The sequence below is a fragment of the Oratosquilla oratoria genome, chromosome 28 (assembly GCF_046742065.1).
Source record: "Oratosquilla oratoria isolate Oo_2021 chromosome 28, ASM4674206v1, whole genome shotgun sequence".
In the NCBI taxonomy this organism is placed as follows: Eukaryota; Metazoa; Arthropoda; class Malacostraca; order Stomatopoda; family Squillidae; genus Oratosquilla; species Oratosquilla oratoria.
In genome coordinates, this window is record NC_134804.1 from 11,980,287 (window position 1) to 11,987,786 (window position 7,500).

Sequence of the window (7,500 nt, forward strand, 5' to 3'; positions counted from 1 at the left end):
AGACTCTTCTAGGCATGCTAGTGATTAGTTCACGAATATCGTCTTGAGGGATTTTTTGCCATGTTTCCCGTAGTAATCCTGAGAGTTCGGGCTTGAAGATGGCTTCCTGTTCTTTTTGCGAAGTTGTCGGTCTAATATGCCCCAGGGGTGTTCAATAGGGTCCATATCCGGGGACTTACTTGGCCATGGAAGTTTCCTAATCCCATTTTGGCTCAACCAGTTTTGTGTTGCTTGAGCAGTGTGACAAGGAGTTCCAGCTTCCATAAACAGGAAGACATTTTAACTCATTCTACCAGTAGAGAATATTGGAATGAGTTCTTCCTTTGATATAGAAACATATATACCTGAATTAATTTTTCCTTGACACTCCACAAGCTCTGATCGACTATATTTATCACTCCAAATTGCACCTCACACCATTATTGAAATGCCCCCATGTTTCATGTTGGCTGCAGTCTTTTGAGGTCAAACTCTTGAGTACAAAGTCTCTAGACCCACACTCTTCCACTGTCATAAAATAATGCGAATCGTAACTCATCAGGGAAAATGACAGTGCTCCAAACAAGCCACAGGTCTCTCCACTATCTCAACAGCCCAACCATTTCTGCGCTTGATATTGGCTGGACGAAGGAGTGGTTTCCTTCTTGCAGCTCTACCATAGTAACCCAGCTTGTGGAGATACCTGACAGCTGTTCTGGGACTGAGATCAGGTTGTGCTGCTATGTCAGGGGCCTTCCAACGTGGATCCTCTCCGACATTTTTTTTCACAAGACGCAAGGTTCTTTCTGAGGGCCCGGGACGACCTGAATGAGGTTTTGTGTCCTTTTTACCCTCTCTGGTGAATTTTGCAATCACTCTATTAACAGTAGAAAGGAGTATTGACAAATTTTCAGATATTTTGCGTTGACTAAGTGTACCTTCATGTTGACCTAAAATACGACCTCGCTGAAATTCACATAGGTCTACTACTCCTTTGGTTCGTGGCATGCTTGAGTAATCTTGTATGTAATCTAAAATATAAATCTAGGTAAATATAACATATTAGGTAAATTTGAATAACATTATGCACTAAATAAGAGCAGAGATGTATTTTTCTTTGTGTCTATTCAATCCTGTCATGTCCGTGTACATATACATGTACATATACATATACATATACATATACATATACATATACATATACATATACATATACATATACGAATACATATACATACGTAAATATACATGTATATATATATATATATATATATATATATATATATACATATATATATACATATACTTATATATATATAAGTACATATGCATGCACACACACATATATATATATATATATATATATATAAACATATATATTTATATGTACATATGTATGTACCTTGACATGTACATATACATGCTCATGCACGTGTGCATATACATGTGCATATACATGTACATGCATATATACACGTACATATAACTACACATATACATTTATGAATAAATTTAGATGTACACATGAGTTTGTATGTATGTTTATGAAATTTTAAGCCTGAGTTTGGGTTATTAGATTCCAATTAATTTGATGTTATATATTTTAGTTCTGATTAAATGTAATTAGACTGTTAATCCTGAGCATGTATGAAACTGGAATTTGTGGAGATTATTGTTTTCCAAAATTATGAATGAAAATTTTAAGCACAAATAACTTTGAGCGTATCAAATGTGGTGATAATCATATTGGCCATGATTATAATAGGTTTAGAAAAATTTAATTATATTGAAAAGTATACGTATTAGAATTAATTTTAGAGTTATTAGGGACGTTCTTGATATATTGTAAATGAGACAAATTTAACATAGATTAAAACTGATGAAAATTAAGTATAATCACATATTTCACCCGCGAGAAATAATTCTTCGCTGTGTTCATGGCCCAAAACACTTCTAACATTGTAGGTTTGCTCTAGCTGAAGGCTTTCCATTTTCTACTTGTTATCATCACCTTCACTACTGTGCTATTTACGTGTCAGAGATATAAATCTGTGCGCCATGGGACTTAATAACAGAGTAAAACAACAAAGCAAACATGATCAAAACCTTTAAATTACAGTTTCTTCTCTCTGGATATCTGTATTACAGGTCTGCCAACAAGTGATTATTATTTATAGTCACATTACTTAGAATTTTCATACGATAATGGTTCAGGGTACATATCTTTGTCAAGCCTTAAAATATTTAATATTCATAAAAAGCGTCATTTGTGTGTTCTTACTTCTCTGGGCCTTTGATGATACTAGATATTTTCTTTCCCTATAATTACAATCAGTCTTAAAACAGTCGCACCAGACTGTTCTTAGGTTGTGTGACATTTATATCAAATTACGGTAAATTGATGATGACTAGGCTACCTTCAACGCTATAACATTATTCATGAGTTTTTGTTCAAGCCGAAAATCACATAATTTTATCTAGCAAGGTTGAGCTCAGCGAAAAAAAAGTCTTAATCAAATGAGACCTCAGTCTTTGATTAGCCAGTCAGACTGAACAAAATTTATAGAATATGTTATCGTGTTAAAGGAGACAAGGGTGTATCTATTTTCATTGTTATTACTTATTTATCTATTAATCTATTGATCTGTTTATCTATTAACCTATTTATCAATTTATCTTTTATCTAAACGCTCTTGATGGAGATCAATTTCGCCGTAGTGTTCAGCCTTCTTTTCTCTTTTATCATTATTCTGTTGTTCGTTCGTTCTAGGAGGATAGCTAGTTAACAACTCACTTTCAACGCTGTTAACCACATATAGAGTTGCTAACAATTACGGCTAACAATATTCAAAACAATAAAACATTATTACGTATTGCACACCACTTCAACTAAGTAGTGATTGTGCATTTCTGCATTTATTTGTGTATTTTATTTATTATTTATATTATTATAGATTTCATTTATTAATTTATTATTATTATGATTTTTTTTTTTTCATCCAACCTAGATATGGACCAAAAGGTCTCCTGTCGGCATGCTCCGCCTTTGTTCAGCTAACTACTTATAGGTTATCATCAGCAAGAGAAAGATAGGAAACCTTAGTCTTTAAACGGCAGGCAATATTACAGTAGTATACATATATACACACGTAACGTTAGTTAGTCTATTGCATCATACTACACTTTACTGTGGACAGATCCCTCCTCGGTGGAGCACCAAAAGAGACTACTTCAGTTCCGAGGTTGTGTTCTCTTCAGCCACTTAGACATGTCTGGACGGATACACAATAAGCTCGAGTGTAAAGGATGAATGTGAATGTGAGAATCAAGAGTTGGACTGTCTTTGTTTGTGTATGTGTGTTGTTTGGATAAGTACCATAAGTAACCAATACACCTATTGGAGCTTAATACTGGCACTTATTTTTAAACTACCCAGTTTTATACAAGATTCACACACACACACACACCACACACACACACACACACACACACACACACACACACACACACACACACACACACACACACACACACACACACACACACACACACACACACACACACACACACACACACACACACACACACACACACACACACACACACACACACACACACACACACACACACACACACACACACACACACACACACACACACACACACACACACACACACACACACACACACACACACACACACACACACACACACACACACACACACACACAAGAGCTCTGAATTCTCTGTTGGGAGGGAAATAGCTGTCGATCACAGGTCTAACACGTGATCCAAGACCGTGGTGGTAAATCATAAACACACACACACACACACACACACACACACACACACACACACACACACACACACACACACACACACACACACACACACACACACACACACACACACACACAAACACACACAGATTTATGTATATGAACATAATACATATTATATATAGATATGTATTTATTTGTGTTTGTCTTTATGTGTGTTTGCGTGTTCGTGTGTGTGTGTTCACGTACTTCACATATATTCCATATTTTGCCTTTTCCTTCTTGTGGGACTTATCATTTACCATCTCCACGATCATGATTATGGTACTCAAGGCTCCTCAGGGATGGGGGTAACGTAACTAATTTTCGTGCTGTATCGAGAATAGGCTACTGGCGGCCGTGCACTCAACTGAATTACTTTTGATTAGCAGCGGAAACGAGTCACCATTCGCCTATTCTTGTTTTTTAAAAGAAAACAGCAGAGGCCCACAGGGGCTGGCACGTCAATTGCAAACACTGGACTATTGTACCACAATTATCTATGGTGGTTGTTTCCATTAAGGAGGTTTGCAACAATTCCTTTTGAGAAGATGAACTTTAAAGCCCTTTTGGGACTGAAGGGTTCATCTTCACAATCCACTTACCTTTATTACCATCTTCAAAATTTCTGAAAATACAATACCAATTATCCTCTCCTAATGTTCCTTTTTACAAGAAGTGGGAGATGTAGTCAATAAAAATTGGGAAAGCAAAGTGGAAAGCAGGGATAATTGAAAAAATACACCTTGTCTTTTTATTGTTTTCATAGTGTATAGCTTTTTCATACCAATATCATAGATTTTACCCCTGAATCTTGCTCAAAGCAAACTTGCCATCTCATTTGCTTCTCTTAATTATTTTTCTTTTCCTACTCGGTCTGTTCGCTAGGTAGGTGCCATTTTACTTTATTTTATTCATTTATAGATTTATTTAAATTATTTATCTATTTATTTATTCATTTATTTATTGATTGATTTATTTATTTACTTATTTATTTGTTTATTTATTTATTTACTTATTTATTTTATTTATTGATTTATGTGTTTATTTATTTATGTATTTATTTATTTGTTTATTTATTTATTTATTTATTTATTTATCTATTTGTATTCTTTCTCCTTAACTATGCGGTAAAGTTTTGGTCTCCGTCCTACAGAATGGATATCAATTCACTAGAATCAGTACAGAGAAGAATGACCAAAATGATACATGGACTCAGAAATTTGCCTTACGAAGAGAGGCTTAGGCACCTTAACTTACACTCTCTGGAAAGACGCAGAGTGCGGGGTGATCTAATAGAGGTGTTTAAGTGGATCAAAGGCTTTAACAAGGGTGATGCAAACAAGGTCATCAGATTAAAACAACAGGGCAGGACTTGCAGTAATGGATTTAAACTAGACAAATCTAGATTTAAAAAGGAAATAGGCAAGAATTGGTTTACTAATAGGGTGGTCGATGAATGGAATAGACTTAGTAACCATGTAGTAAGTGCTGAAACTATCAGTTGTTTTAAGAAACGATTAGACAACTTTATGGATGGGGATGGCAGGTGGTGATGGATATGGAGGTGCCTAGTGTAGGCCTTATGGTCTCTTGCAGTCTCCTTCATTCGTATGTTCTTATGTTATGTTATCTTTATCATTCTTATAGTTTTGGGGCCCACGCCACTATTGAAAGTTCTAATATGGGTAGAAAAAATTTTGTGTACACTTTTTTATTACCATTCCATCTATATATGCTACTTTTTAATTTATCAAACGCTGTCTCATCAAATATATTATTTTTGTGCTTGTCGGGTGACAAATTATAGGTACCCATTACTCCCAGTTCCTTCTTGTAATTACTTCACTTTCAGTCAAATAAATCAGTCATGAGCTCTTTGTACTTCTGTCCTTTTCCAAGTTCAGAGCCTTGGCTTCATTCGTAAATTCTACCTACTCATAGATCTCCTTGCAACAATTTACGACCTTCCTCATTTTTATTCTCCTCGTAATATTCTTATTATATGCAAATAGTTGTTTTGGTAATTATTCCTGTTTGAAACAATGATAAAAGGTTGTAGGATGTCAACCCTGGACTTGATGAAAAGTGAGGGTGTGAACTGACCTCGTGTAAGACTAGGTCACGAACGAGGACCGCCCTTCCGCCAGTAGTCGCGATCATTCCATCGTGGGCTCGTAAACACAACCTTTGGTTCAAATCCCTGCAGAGTTAGTCATGTATTCAATTCCTAATGTGCGTTGGTGTTACCCAACGCCTTTCTGCAGCTGTGATGGTATTACTCTCCTTAGCAGAAGCAGCTTGAGTTACCCATTTCAGAGACAAAGGCTTTTTCTTGCGTTCCTTTGAAAAAAATAATTTTATCTTTGATAGGGTAATAATATCTTGAACCTCAAATGCTCTCACCGCACTTGAAGTTGTAATATGATGAAGTGGATGGAGAAAGAAGGATGCAGGTGGTGGAGGGAGAAGAAGGGGAAAAGAGAAGAGAGTGAGAAAGAATAGATAAGGGAGGATAAGTACAGTGAAATAGGAAACCACTTAGGAATAAGTAGGCCAGAGTTGAAAAGAAATAAACACCAAGACAAGAAGGCGTAGATACAATTGAAAACAATTTACGTAGGGTGTGAAGAAGAAGAATATGAGAACGGAAGGTGAAAGAAAAAATTTGTAGTGAGGAGGAAAGAGAGAAGGATGATTGGTGGGAAGAAGTTGTAAGTAAAGAGAATGAAAAGAGGAAAAAAAGGAGATAGAATGTAGAGAACATGAAGATGAGAGGAGGGAGAAGAAAAAATATATATATATGAGTGCACCAGAAAGGACAAACAGGAAAGGAAAAAGCTAAAAGTAGGTAGACTTGAGAACGAAAAAAGTCAGGGAGAGAGAAAGGAATATATAAAAAGGAATAGAGAGTAAACAGAAGACAAAATAGAAAATGTAAAACAATAAGAATATTGATAAGGAGGAGGTACAAAAGTTGGAGAAGGATATGAGTTGTGAACAATTATGGGCGAGGGAGAGAAAAAGAAATGAAACAAAGGAGATTGCAAAATAAAAGGAAGAGAGAAAAGGAGGAGAGTTGAAAAAAGGAGGCAGAGTAGTAGGAGGGGGAGAAATGGTAAGATGAAGCTCATTGTGAATAAAGGACTTACAGAAAGAGAAATGGAATGAGGGAGATAAAAGGAGTAGAGAAGAGAAGGAAGGGAATCAGTGGAAGGTGGAGGAAGAAGTCAGAGAAATCAACGTTAAATAAAAGAAATAAAGAAGGAGACTGGGGGATGCTAGGAAAAGGAAAAAATGGAAGAAGGAGAAAGACAGAAGGAAAAGAAATGGGATGAGTAGTTTAAGGTGTAGGAAGAGCTCAGAAGAGTCTGAGGATGAATAAAGGAAATGGGAAAAAAGAATCTGAGAGATGACTGGAAAATAAAAAGGAAAGAAGGATGAAGGAGGTAAAGGGAAGGGAAGGGAGGGGAGGGAGTAGAGGGAGGTGGAGGAAGAGAGTTGGGGAAAATCCGAGGGTGAGTTAGGTTAGGAGAAGCGAGCACCCCTCGGGAACAGTAAGGGATAACCCCAACCAAGCCCAGGCAGTCAAGGGCTTTTGGTGCCGGCGATCTTATTACCTCCTTGGAGAATGGTTGAAGGAGATGTGGAGAAGGGTTGCGAAAGAACCCTTGTAAACGGGAGTCATAGGAAATGATCTCAG